At 37.8% G+C, this 14,766-nt stretch overlaps 2 protein-coding genes across 2 annotated transcripts in view; one reads left to right on the plus strand and one right to left on the minus strand.

Moving 5' to 3' along the window:
* The window catches only part of CMSS1 (cms1 ribosomal small subunit homolog), a 236,103-nt gene that overhangs the window by 37,549 nt on the left and 183,788 nt on the right, over positions 1-14,766 (plus strand). The gene's annotated exons all lie outside the window — the stretch shown is intronic.
* FILIP1L (filamin A interacting protein 1 like) overlaps positions 1-14,766 on the minus strand; it is a 203,898-nt gene that overhangs the window by 35,948 nt on the left and 153,184 nt on the right. The gene's annotated exons all lie outside the window — the stretch shown is intronic.

A 14,766-nucleotide genomic window follows, 5' to 3' on the forward strand; every position in this document is an offset into this window, starting at 1 on the left:
AAAAGCCAGCTTATTTGGGGGTGTTTGTAGGTATGAAGATAAATGATGATTAAAATATTCGCTTTTCATCAAAAAGACAGACACCTCTTAGTTTCCTTGCACATATTTACCTGGAATGTAGCCTGAAAAAGGTACTTATTCTTTAGTTGGGAAATTTCAGCCAGCCCTTTGCACTGTGACTGGGTAAAGACTTACTCAGAAGTGTGCTACTTGTGTGTATGCATGATCCCCCTTGTAAGTTTCTGAGGAAGTTCAGATTTGGATGCTTGATAACAAAACTTCCAAATCTATTTAATAGTGCAGTACCTGTGTACTGACCCTTCCAAAATGGTTTCGGAAAAAAGGAAATGAATATACCGATGGACAGACTAGGGTAATGTTTTATTTCCTATGTTTTGGGGAACCAACATTTTGTATAGTTTTTCTCAAAAGTATTATGCAAATGTAGATAATTTGAATTACATAAAAGCTCATCCAGGTGATGTTGGTAAAGGCAATATTAAGTTGACTTCATCTTCAGCTACAAACTCGCCCTTTCTGCTGAGACTGTTTAAGAAGGTAGGACAACTGGAGGTGCAAGGGACCTGTCTTAGAGCAGGCTGTGGAGGATACTGTATCCAGTTAAGATTTGCAGGGGGAGCAGTCAGGTAAGTAGATCTGTGAAAGGTAGGTTGGAATTAAATGTGCATGCATTTGTTTTTATGTGTCTGTACAAGCATACAAATGCTTACAGTGAAAACTACTGCTTCTGTATTTTAGTTGGTTCCCTTTGCAATTATGGGGTATTTTATTGCATCTTCCCCTTCACCTGCACTTACCTCTCTAGTCTATCTCGATATGAAAATCTGCATTTTTGTTCTCCCACATGAAACAGTTGTTGTAGACCATAAACAGCTTTGAAGAGGAGGGCTTCTCAAGAGCTGGTAGCCAAAAATCCATCCTTACAGCCCAGTTCTATTCAGGAACACAGCTGAGATAGTGCTAGCGATAAGTTTATTGGCAGTCTGGGGGCAGGCTAGAGCTGGGAATAGGGAATGCAGATCCTCCAGTTTGTAAGTCTGTGTTTATATCTGGGGATGGCCAAAGCATGAACTTCTAGTTTCTTAATTAATTCTCCTCTGCGATACAAAAGCACACATCTGTGACCTTCTGCAAAACAGCTTTATCAAAGAGCATCAGCTGAGTGTGTAGTGGCCTGACTTCCTTGTCTTGTATTGTCACAACTTAATAAAGGACAGTACAGTACTATTCCAAGCCCTGTTAAAGAACTATATCATTAAAAATTCCAAGTTTTGGATGGCTATAACATGAAAAGCTTATTTATATCTGAGGCAACACACAGTGTTGCTGAGAAGCCTTCTTTTACTGCTATTTTACAGTGCCTTCCAGTATCTGTAGGTGGAATCCTAGCACTGGTAACCACTAAAGGAAAAGAAAAAAAGCCTTTAAGCAAGCACATATGCCTGTCTTATTCTCCATTGCTCCCTAAAATCAGTTCAGTTTCCTTAGTTACTAGATGTAGTTGTTCAGAATTGGTGCATTTGCAAGTATTGTGACAGCTAAAGAAACTTTGGATCGTTTGGTGCGTCCCTGACAATGCAGGGGTGCTTCCTGCAGCCTGCTTACGGTGGCTTTCATCTAGGCTCTGCTTATCGTTCCATATTGTTATTTGTGCCCACATTCTCTCAGGATTTTACTTGGGGGGAAAAAAAAAAGCAGTTAGAAAGATGGAAGATGGTAGCAGGCAGGGAAAAGAGAGGACAAATAAGCTAAAAGACTTTGAGGCTGTTGTTTAGACTTTATCTTAAACTATCTGAATTCCCCCCTTTACTTCCACTGTTAAACTACATTTCTTTCCTTTTTCTTCCCATGGCAATTCATAGCAGCAAGTGTCCTTAAACTCATAACCTATCTATTGCAGCATTTGACCCCTTCCTTTAGCCATTTTGTATCTAAGATAAATAAAGGAAATTAGAACTTGGGCCTCAGTTCAACAAAGCACTTAAATCATAGTCCTGTGTATTTTTGTTGAAAAAGGAAAGGGACTTCAGCATAAGCCTGATTTTAATGATATATTGAAATGCTTGGCTGAATCAGGCTCTTGGTCACATCTCAGGCTTTTGAAATTCTCCGTGGGGTCTGAATAGTTAGGTTACTTTTATATTCTGAAAATAGACATCTATAGAAGTACGAATACTGTCAAAGCTTTTATTAGCATTTTACGTTACTTAAATCCATTTGCTTTTTTGGAGGTGGTCTGATAAAGCTTTGCAAGTAATACTGGAGAACTGAAACACGTGCAAGATTGACAAGTTGAATTTTAATGACTTGCCTAAATGGGATCTGATGTTTAATGTTTTAATAACTCATGTGACTTGAAGGATTTTCTTTCCACTGTATGCTAAGCCTTGTCTCTGAAATCTGTGGGAGTTTTGACATTAACTCAGTGGAAGAAGGCTCACTCTTAAATTATTTCTTGGATTGATAGCATCCTTAAAAAAATATCTGTCCAATTTGACTTTCTTATTTTTAACATTGTGATTGACGGTCTCTTACATTTCATCAGTAAAGAGTATTTCAGTGTTTTATATCCTAATACATAGATTAATTTCTGAATATTAGAAAGAGAAATATAGAGGTTATGGCTAAGTGACAGTCTGAAATACACTGACAACTGATAAATTGCATGTGAAAGGCAAGGGGAAGAAACAAGGGAAAATTCTAAAGATAACATTCTTTAGATTCATGTGTCTTTTCTATGGACCATGGACGGAAAGAGATTCATATCTTCATTACTGTGTGTTTTTAATTTTTTTGGCAGCAGGAAGAAATATTTTCCCAAACTCTCCTATTGTTTGTAGATTCCATTATTCTCCCTTTTTTGGCAGATACAAATAAAACTCCTCGCCAAATATTAGGAATAATTAGATCCCTTTTTGTCGGGCACCGCCTTGAGAAGTTGATGACTTCACCTTTTAACTACTAATGACTTCTCTCCTGAGGAGAACTGGCAAGTGCTCCATATCTGCTCGGGAGATGGCTTCCTCTTGTATATGGGATGAGATAATTTTTTATGAAAAAGACCCTTTTTGCACAGCACAACTCTGCACAATAGTGTATTTTATGAAGCAGTTTGGGCTTGGTGGTTTGTTTTGTTTGTGGTGTACAGCCCTGAGAATGTTTTATTATTCCTTCCCTCCCCAGTATGCCTGTCTAGTTGGGCTATTTCTGGAAGCATGACAGCCATTTCAGTATTAATGCAATAGCACAAGTGAGTTGTAATCATGTGAAGACTCTTGTGGTGAGGTACTTTGGAAGACACTAAGTTCAATGTCTGTGAACATGCTTGGAAGTAGAACACATTTTAAATGTCGGTCTTTAGTCATTAGCACTCAGAAAAAATATGCGACACTGTGTAATTAGTTGCCTTCTTTTCTTCATTCATCTCCTTTGAAATTCAGTCAAAGCAAGATTCTTCTTGTAGAACTTCGGGGAAATGGTGTGACAGAAACATTTTGAGCTTCAAGTCTCACTCCACATGAATCCCTGTCTCAGATCTTTTGTGCGTGTCAACCTAAGAAGTGAGTTCAGTCATTTTGTTCAAAGTGATCAAACCTCTTTCTGAGCAGTTTAATTCTTGTTTGAATAATAGGCACACAGGTCTGAGTGAAGTTGACTCAACTTTTTGCTTAGACATGTATTGAACATGGTGTCAGTGGAGGATGCTCCTTTCAAAGCTTTGATACAGATGGAAGTGAAGAAATAGATCAAGTTTCTGCAAGTTGCTTTGGTTCCTCCATATCACTGACCATCTTTTTCCTTCACAGCTATTGTTTCTTCACTTGTTGCTGGGTGATGCTGTTCCACCAGCGCCTTGGAGCGTGAAGCCCAGCACACAGTTAGAAGAGATTCAGCATTCAATGTGTTTCTTGGAGGTTAAAAGTTTTGCAGGAGTCACTTGAGGCTGTGGTCTTCTTTGAGAGCACAAGCTTGTGAGGCACACGCTTAGGTGAATGTGGACTTGAATGTGGCTTAGAAACTGTAAGAAGGCTTGTTGGAGACATTGATGTTATACATAGAGGGAGTATGAAGCTGTCATACTTTTTTTCCTTTTTAGTGGTTAAGTAGAGAGAATTCAGGATAAAAAATGTATTGCGAGTCTTATGTTTCATTGTTATAATTCTCTTGAGTAGGCTTCTCTTGCCTCCTACAGATTAACTCAGTGAAAATATAGCTGTTAAAGAGCTTATCTGAAAGGTAGTAAGGTTGTAAAAGAAGGACTGTGGATGCTAAGGAAGGCAGACTTTGTAAGAAGAGGAAGTATTTTTCGCTGGGCTGCCTGCAATAGCTGAGTAAAACATAAACGTGCTCTAGGGCCCACTTGCACTTCTTTGGGTCTCTAGTTGCTGGCACTTACGTTATGAAACCTACCTATTAAGAGACATATTTTCTGCCTTGATAAATCACCCCCCCCCCCGGATTCCTGCTAAAAATACATTTTAAAAGGTTTTCCTTATTCTCTGTAATTTCAGTGGCCATACACTAGTCCTGGTTTAAAGCATAGTACTTGAAGTTATTGGTGATTTTGATACTTGTTCAAGGAATCTGTATTGAAATAATGCAGAGGCAAATGTATCCTGTACAGGCTGTTTTAGACTGTGGGTTCCTAGGGATGTAATGTAACTTGTAGAACTTTGATCCTTTTGGGATTCAGAATTGCCGAGCTATCTGATAGATTCATAGTTTGGAAATTTGACTGAGTTGTGTGGTTCAATTCTGTAGTCTGGAAAAGTATTTACAGAATTTCATGATCTCCAAGTTTGTAGTGACATGTAGTTCTTTGTGTTAGTCTTGCCCACAGCAGGTACTGTTCAAGGAGTCTCTTGGGCTTGGGGAAATGTATTTAGCAGGCTCAGACACTCCATAGCTCCAGAGTCTGCCACAAAAAAAATTTTGCAAAACCCTTGAGGGAGGGGAACAAATGCAAAAGGGTATTAATTTGGCTTTTTTTTTGTGGCAGCCTGCATGAGACATGTCAGGATTAAGAACTGTTGCCTTAAACTCAGCAATACTAAAGCTGTGTCGTTATCTAGGAACACTTTTATTGATCTCGTGTCTCTGAATGTTATGTCAACAGGATGGACTACTACTAAGAAAGTCTTTCAGGAGATGAACTAAATGCTTGAATAACCTGCAGATTGCTTCATACTTGAAAATTGTACTCAAGCACAAAGTAGTGATTTAAGGAAATTCTCTTCCAGCACCTAAAGAAAAGACAAATTCCTTTTTTATACGTAAAAGTCCACTGCTCTTTAAACAGTCTTCCCTGCAACCTTCCTCAGTGCTCTGTGGTCTGCTTAATTTTGTGGGGTTTTATTTAGTGGTTGGGTACTGTATTTTTAATCTGTTTTGTTCAGTTACCTATTTTTAGTTGTAAGGATAAAGTTTCTGTTCTTTTCAGTGTTGCTTCCCCGTGGTAACTTAGTTGAGAGCATTCTGACAGAGCATCGTTTCTGGCTTCCGTTTGCTGTGGCTAGTGAACTTAGAAGCTTATAATACAAAGATTAATATTACCTAGATGAATTAAAGATAGTTACAGTCCATAAAAAGGTGTGTATATTAAGTGTGTGATCATGAACTGTGTAGAATTGATTAAATGTAGACATGTATTGGGTTATTTCTTGTAGTGATGCAATTTCTTACAAGAGAAATCCTGAGGTGAAGTGTCGTCTTCCGCTATGAAATCTCATGGTGGATTTGATAATTGTTGATCATTTAACTTGTAATCAGGCTGAGTTATTACTCAGGAAAAAAATTAAACAAGCTTATTTCTTAAATGGACATGTAATTTCAGGGTGTTCTCTTTTGTATCTTTTTAACTTAGCTGTTTTTTCCTATCAATGATAGTACAACAATATGTCATAGACTTCTTAGAATTTGATTCAGGTTGGCTTTTTGTACTGTAAGGTGTCTGTGTTTTGGGACATGTGTTTTTTTCCTTTTTTTTTTTTTTGGTACTTTGATGCATTTTTGTTTTACCCTATTTTACTGATTTTATTTGCTTATATTTCAGAATCCCCATAGTAGATGAGCAAAGGCTATTCTAGCATAAAGCAAAACAGTCCTCTTTCATATTGCTGCTGAGTAAAGAGGAGTATACATGGATCCAACTCTACCAAAATAGGAGTTATTTTTGCTAGAAGCCTAAGGTGTGTCCAGAGTGACATAAGGTTATCCAGGGCTTGACAAGAATAAACACTATTTGGGAGTTATAAAATGCCTTTGACCTTGGGGCTTGGGAATGTAAGTGGAGGCTTGGAGCCTTGTCAGCTATCCATGTATATCTACATCAATGCAAGTCGTGCCCAAAAAATGTTGCTATGTATAGTTTGCTCAGTGGTCAGTGTGATGGGTGGTTAGAGTTCTTGGAGCAGTTCTGATGGCGATAGATGTCACTGGAGCAGAAACACTCATGGCTCAGAGGCTTGTGGAAGCCTTTATCAGTGGCTTTGCTCAGGAGAGCAGGGTCTGAGTGGGATTAGATTCTGAAATGCCTCCAGACCTTTTGAGAACTGCTCTGTAAAATTTGCCTATGCAAATGCACACAAAGGAGTTGTGGATACTTCTGAAGCTCTTATGGACAATGGTTCCAAAGGATTTTGGTTTCTTCCAGCTAGTTATTCTTTAAAAGTGACTGTGGGCTGTTTGCGATACCTTAGGTTTAAATGCCATACCAGTATGTGTTCCACAGGTATTGATGTCGGAGAATTTGGGTTTACCAAACTTTGACTCATTAATTTTGCTTCAGTATTGCAGAAAATGCTTTCTTAGAAGCATCTTCTCTATTTTAGATATTTCTCAAAAGCAGGAAAGCTGCTCATTTTTGGCAGTGAATTCTTGCAGGCTTCAGGGACTAGCATTAGTATCTTAAGTAATACAAAAGGAAGATGGGAAATCATGTTTGTGGATCCTTTTGCAAGTATAATGATTTGTTTCTTTTCGGAACTGCAGGGGAACAGGGAGACCCAATCAATCACCCTGTGCAGTTATGTTTTGGTTTTTTTGTTTTTTAAATTTTATTTCTTTAACTACTTCGCTAGATACTAACAAGCCTTTTCTGTTCTTGTGCTATTCTGTGCTCGTCTCTGATTTTTAAGTGCGTCCTGGAGCAAAAAAGCAATGAAAGAGGCCAGTGTTTGTCAGGTGAGGTTCCCATTTGCCTTTGTCACGTTAAAAGAAGAAAATCCATGGGTGAATTATTGGAAGGTGGAGGTGAGAACCATGTGAAGATGCCAGTGTCTGGTGGAGTGACCGGGAAGGAATGACTAAAAGGCATTTTTAGCATATGTACTGGAATGCAGGGAGGCTTATGGTTGCTCTTTTGTTCCCTGGGAAGGTCAATGGGAAAGGGAAATGATCCAGAATCAGGAAGTAGTCCACAAAGAGTCTCAAATGCATGCTTTTTGCTTTGGCATTAATCTGAGTTTAGAAAGGAAAATGGCAGTGTCTTGCATTTCTGCATGGAGTTATCTTGGGAATCTTTTATTTCAAATAGGGCCAGTTTATTGCTCTCAGTTGCGCAGCATTGAGGATAGTGAAAACAGTCACCTCTTTCACAATGGAGAAAAATGTTCACTTTGCTTTCCAGTAGATCTTTGGGCTTGATTTGTTTGTCTGTCTTAATTCTTCTGACCCTGACATTGTTTTGTCTCTCTCGCTATTCATAGTAACCTCATCAGTATTTTACTGAGTTGATAATAGAATTTTATTATTATGTTGTGTCATTCTTCCAGCAAATATTTGAATATTTTACTTTCAGTAAGCTTTTTTTTTTCCTTTTAAAAAACACTTCTTCATTGACCTGAGAAAAATGCTTTACATAAAGCTGCATAAGGGGTCGGTCCTTTAAGAACTCTGTGTGTGTGTGTGTGTGTGTGTGTTTGTGTGTGTGCATGGTCTTACGACATGCATAGGCTATTAATGTTTCTACACTGATGAACAATGAACATACTGGGTATGTGTTCACTTGTAACATTTGAGTGTCAATCCCAAGTTAAATACCTTCGTAACTCTTAAGCTATAGGTGCATTGATAGAGTTGGATTTCCACATATAACTTCTCTTTTAAGAATTGCACAAATCTTGCATGTGTTCTTTTGACAGCTGCCTTTTGGGCATATGCATTGATTAAAGTTATTCAGAAAACATTTTTCACGTTCTTATTCATAAATACAAGTTGGGAGAGGATTTTTATAGTTTTTATTTTTTTTTTTTTGAGAATGTGTTAACTTTAAATGAAGGTGGTTTGTTCTGGGGATTTATTTGTGTGACTAGTTCTGAAGAAAATTGTCATTCTGTTTTTGGTATCAGAAAGTTTGTAAGAGCTGCAGAGCAAACAAAGAAGAAGGGGAGACACAGCTCTCCAGCAACTGAATGGTTCAGACTGAAATGTGCTTGGGCTTTTGAATTGTGTGGTTCACAGTGGGCATGCTCAGATGTTTTGTTACTTCCAAAGTAGCATTACATCATCTTAGTTGCAAAGTCACTATGCTAGAGTTGTCTTTACATCCAAAAGAGGTCTCAAGTGGGATATCAAATGTATGCATTACATAATCAGAACAAAGTCTTTATTGGTTGACGGTACCCTTAGGGTGGGATGCTGAATGGCAGTTGCATATGGAAGACATAATTGTGCAAAATTAACCATTTCCTAACCATTCTATCACCAACTATGAAGTGAAATAATAGACTGGGGATAGGATTTGCTTGGGAAGGGTGTAGCTTAAGAAAGTAAGATTTTAAATTGGTTAAGAGTTTACCTTCTTTCTGTAAATGTACTTAATTATATTGAAACAAACGAAAAGAACCAGAAGAGTTTTACAGATATGTTTATAGACTGATTTGCTGAAATTTCATGTGGTGTAATTCCTGTTGTTAATGAATTCAAAGGAGGCAGACCAATTTCCACTCTGTCTATAGTTTTAATTTATTGGAAAATGACCCACTTAAAAATACTGAAAAGAAACTCTTTTTGGTTATGGAATATTAAATATGTGTTTCTAAGCTAATTTAAGTACATTTTAGAGTTATTCACTTGTTAAGGACCATATGTGCAAAATTATTGTTATGTGTCTGGCAACTTTAATCAGCCCAGTTCAGAACTGATCTGGTTTTTAGTAAGACCTTTTTTGGTGGAAGCTGTGTTGCAGAGTTTATAGTTCTCAAGCTATATGAAAGTGATACCAAAGTTTGGTCTTTTATTGATTGTCATGGTATTTTGTGTGATCTCAGTCTAGTTTTAATGAACGCGGACTTCATAAACCACGTCTTAAATAAAATGAATAGGCAAGTCCTTACTCTGTGGGAAATGAGACCACATTAAAAAAACAAAACAAAACAAAAACCAAAACCAAACCCCCAGACAAACCAAACAACAAAACCCCAAACCAAAAGCCCCAACATTTAAAAGTCTGAGCTTTATATTATGGTGTTCTACAGGTGATTTTCTGTGTTGTCTTATCATAGTTTTTATGCGTGGCTTTAGGTAAAATTGCACCAAGCTTTCAAATTAAAACTGCTGGTCAGTCTTTGGGTACGTGTACCTTTTAGACCAGAAGGTGTATTTCAGTGAAAAGACTGACTGAACGCAAGGCCATGGATTTTGCTCCTCTCTTCCCTCTTGCCCTGCTTCTAGACTAAGGTATGAGTCGTGAATATTGAGTTTGGTTTTGGGATATATTTGTTGAAGAGTGGGAACCTGTTGGCAACTCTTTTGTTAATGTACCTGTCCCAACTTATATTCAGCAATAATAAATTTGATTTGGTCATTTCACAGAATCCCCCAGTTCTTCTCCAGATCAATTCCAGGTGGTCAGTGCTCCCTTAAAATCTTGAAATAAGATACTGATTTTGAAAGCATTGGCCTCACTGTACTCATCTTGATACTTCAGCGACAACTGGGACATAAGCGAGTGTAATACTGAAGATCCTCAAGTGGAAAGGAAGGCATGTGCTGCAAAGACTTGTTTAAAACTTCATTATAGTTTTATCCATTTGCAGCAGACAGGATAGTTCTTAGACTTTCTTTTTTTTGTCAGTCATCCATAGGACAGACATGGATGGGTACTCAGTATGCTTAATTCATATAGTTAATATTAAAATCTTTGAAATAAAATGAATGTAACTTCCAACTGTTATCCACTGGATGCGCAATAGTTGGTGTTCAGCATCATACCAGCTTGCTTTACCTTTACTTATCGGCAGTCCTGCTTAAAAAAGTTTGTGTGCTTATGTGACGTTTTCTCCCTAATGGTTATTCATGTAGGCATCTTTCTGTTTCAGTCTCCTGGTGATCTTAATACCAGTTGTGGAGCAGACATGGGGACAAAAGATTATCAGTTAATTTAGAGAGCTTAATTAACAGGTACGTGTTCCTGATGTGTATTTAGGAAAACAAGGTTGATTTTTTTTTATTTCTCCTCCACGCCCCGAATGTTGGTAGTAAAAACATCAGCCCATGGGATTTGTCTCTTTTGGCAGTGGAGCTTGCTCATGACTTTACTGCCTTTTGGCCTCTCTGGCCTAAGCCTGAATATTCCTTTTTCTGTAAAAGACCCAAGAACTTTTGCATCCCCTCACTAACAGTGCATCATTTGAAACTTCCTGGGTCCCAGTATTTGCTGCTTTACCCTGCTGAGTGTTCTTTTTCTTTATATGCTTTTTAAAGAAAGTTGCAATTTAAAAACAACATTAAATGTGTTGTGGGGCTCTTTTTGTTCATATTGGTGATGGAAGTAGTGAGGGTTTCTTCATTTTTCACTGCTGAATCAGCAGGAATATGGGAGTTTGAGCTATGCTCTACCGTATTTCTGTTTGTCAAGAAATATAATAATTGCTTATTAACTTCCGGAAAAGATGAGGTTGATATCAGTAAGGGCAGAAATTTGTGGCACTGAAGAGGAATAAGAACAACATAATGTCATTTCACTTTGGGGCCACTGTGCTAGAATTAGGGAAAAGCATTATTCTGCATGAGTTGCAGTTGGTTTCATAAAACACCTTGGAAGTAACAAACATAACACTCCAGAAGAATAATGTTTAGAAACCAGGGAAAAATAACCAAGCATGTCCAGGAAGAATCAGTCAATTACAAAACACAGTGTAGAAGTAAGATACCTGGTATAGTTTCCATTCTAAGCATAAACCCATGTCTTTAAGCAACTAACAATGACTTTACAAAAAGAAAAATATACCAGTTTTCAGGCTGTGCATCTTTATTGGTTTCATTATGCTCTTTGAGAATTTAAATGGAGACAAAAGGTAAGCCTTTGGCCTCCAATTATGCAATTTAGTTTAGGTAATTTTCTGGCATTAAATATACGGTTCTGCTTTTTTTTTTCTTGGAAAACTTCTGTCTGTATCTCCTCACATTAAAAAGAAACAAACAAAAATCCCTACAAAAATGTGCATCCCAGAACCCAAACTGAAAGAAAACAATGCCTGTCCAGTATTATCACATGGCAATTTTGATGCTGATAATTAGTGCAAGACCATGTGAAAAGAAAATAGGGAAGGTATTAGTTTTATTTAAATTAGTTTTAGTTTACTAACACTTTTTATTTCATGAAAGGTTTTTTGGTAACTTCTCTTGATACTCTCCAGCACATCTACTTTTGCCCTGTGTTTGTCATTGACTCCTTCTTGAAACGCTTGGTTATTTCTGGCCTGTTTAAAGAAAAGTATTTCTTGATGCACTAACTTCCAGTTACCCTGGTTTAACTTTAGCAAGGTTGAAAGGTAGTTGCTGGTATCAGTTTCAGTGGATAGCTTTCTTTCTACTGAGTTATTAGAGTGCTCAAGATACTGTATCCTCATGGGCTGTTACTCAGCTGGATTTTCAGGGTGCTGGAAGAACCACCCTCAGGAGCATGGATGCCCTAGCATTGTGAGAATCTAAATCATCAAACTGCTTTTCAGTTGTTTGTGCACCCTGGTTTTTCCCTCCATTCATCTTTTACTGATATATTCCTTCCCCCACCCCACTCCATCCTTTGAAGAATTATGTGCGTGACTTTATGTTTTCATGGTCTTCTCTTGAGGAGAAAAAGAAGAGCACAGGTAGTACTGTATATGCTTTTTGAGATCTACTGCTCTGGAACTGTGAAGTGTGCACCTAGGCTGACCCTGGGAAGCAAGAGTTGCAGGGAGAAAGGCTGCAAACCACTGGTAAACTGAGCAGTGAGTTTACAAGAAAAGAATGTTGGATCACCAGTGTTGATGCTTGGGTAAGCAATTCACAAAAGAATCCTCCATCTGGAAACTGAAAGGAGAAAAAGTTTATTTAAGGTGGCCTTTAAAAAAAATTTAAAAATTGCTGCTCTGGTACATGGCTGCAGCTATATATTTTGCAGCATGAGTCATGGATGGCTTTATAGTTCTACATCCCCTTGCATAGGAGGAATAAACTTTGGAGAAGAGGAAGTTAAGAGAAAACAGAAGTGTGAATAACTGCTAATGGTGCGCTCTCTGGCTCCATTCAGTCTGCCATTTCATCATACATGAAGGGGGTAATTCAGAGATTCCTTTCTTGGCACATAAGTGGCAACATATGTTTGAAACAGTGAGTGGAAACTGTAGGAAAAAAATGACAGGCATATGGCAATAGGAAGGCAAGGGAAAATTTGTTGCCCTAATGTTAGCCACATAATTGGTACACTTAACTTCTGAGGGACTGATTTATTTAAAGACAAAAATGTGTGCTCCATTTATTCAGGTTTTCTATATGTAGCCCGTATCTTGTAGCTCCTTCATAATGTCTGTCCAAAGAGCTCTCGCAGGGAGTGGAAGGTGGTGTGCAAGGTTCAGAGCCTCTGTGCCAGGGAATAGAGGGAAAAATCTGGATGCAAAAACACAAACCTGCCTTAGTTCATATTCTCATTTTAAAAGAGGAAAAATTGAAAGCCTCCTATATTTTAATATTCAGTTTTGTGGATTTTTTTACCATGTTAAGTTAGTGAGAATGTTTATGGCTTAATGCAATTTCAGATTTACTGCTTAGTGAAAAGAATAGCTGTCCTGGAAACAGGTATCATCCAAAATAGTGTTTCCAGTGTGAAGTACATGCTGAGGAAGCCTGCTAACTGTAGTCAAAGAAGCATTTCTGCCCTGTGAACACAACTGTAAGCAAACTATGTGATGTGGGGAAAACATAGGTACGCCTTTCTGTTACCTGAGTTAATTGTGTGCCTCCAGTTAAATCATCAGTTTCAAGTGAGAGTGTTGGGAAGGTCAGAATTGAACGTGGTCCTGTAGGGCTTCTTTTGACAGGCAAAATGTGAGTTTAGGAACTTACTTGGCCTGCAGCTGAAAACTATTCAATCCAGAGAACATGTTTTCAAAAAATGTTTAGGAGGAAAGCAGTTGGTTTTGTTTCTGTTGAAAAATGATTGATCAAAACCTGTGAGAATGTCTCGCACCACATTTGCTTTCAGAAGTATCGCCTCTTTTCCGAAGAGTGGCGTGGCCCTTGGAGAACTGTAACTCAGCAACTGATCGGTCATGTTATGGCCTGTACTCTGTGGGGATCTTAATCCTTGCATGGAAAGGAAAATTGACTAAATGACATTTTAATTTTGTTCACTCTTCTCTCTGACCTTTTCTGGTTCTGGGATTTTATGGTCTAGTGGTTTAATTTTGAGATGGTAAGCCCTATGTGAGATTATAAAGAAAAACTAATTTATAAGGTGATTGTATTATGCCAGCAAACGTGGCTTATTTTGGGGAGAAGGAGGACAGATGCTTTAACAATCTTACTTAAATTTGGAAAGTATGCCGTGTTGAACTTCTAAAAATAGATAAAAAGCCAACTCTTGTTTTTTTATTAAAGCCCTCCATAATTAGTACTCTGTGTTAACAACTAACACCCTAGAAACTTGAGAAATCTGAGCTAGTTTCTTTACCAGAGTAAGTGACATCACAAATACTGTCAGCAAAAGGAATGAAAACAAATGCTTCAAAAGGAAACCTCTTTACATTGTTTTGATTGTCACCCATGTTAGCAAAAACCAGGAAAATGCATCTGGAATTTGTAGAAATCCATGGAGTGAGTTAGGGGTTTTTTTTTCCCTTCCTGTTTATAAATATGTGGGGGAAAACCTGTTCTTTTCCCTTTTTGTTTTTAATCAACAAAAATGAATAATGACTTATTTTGGAGGAAAGAGGAGACATTTTTAAAGAATCTTCTAGAAAATTATTAAATCTACTCTATTTGGTAGCTTCTGTATGTCTTACTCTACTGAAGTGTAAACTCATTCAGTTGTCCCACAGGTTTTTTTTTTTCCCAGTAAATTGACTTTGATGGAATCACTTCCATGTGCACAGAATCTTGCAACTAATTATGTGTGGACTAGAGTGATGCAGGTCAGAAGGGACAAGGACTTGTATCCTTATTGTGGAGCTCTGCCTCCTAAATATGAATCAGATTTGTAGAGTGCATTTAAAGAAATTTGGTCTTTCTGCTGTTTTGTTTGAGTTCCAGTTTCTTGAGGTCTTTTCCAACCCAAACTATTCTTTGATTCTATAAGTGAGTAACTACTAAGGAGTTAACTACATTTCGTATCATAAACTCTTCAGCTGATGCGAGTTCTTCCTTGAGATGGCCATCATACCAGCATAAAATGCTGTGAGGATGCGTCCTGTTTGAGGTGGAGCTTTTTGCCTCAGTATGTTCGTTGACACATATCAACTAATAGCCACTATCACATGGCAG

Source organism: Strigops habroptila, chromosome 2 (assembly GCF_004027225.2).
Source record: "Strigops habroptila isolate Jane chromosome 2, bStrHab1.2.pri, whole genome shotgun sequence".
Taxonomy (NCBI): domain Eukaryota; kingdom Metazoa; phylum Chordata; class Aves; order Psittaciformes; family Psittacidae; genus Strigops; species Strigops habroptila.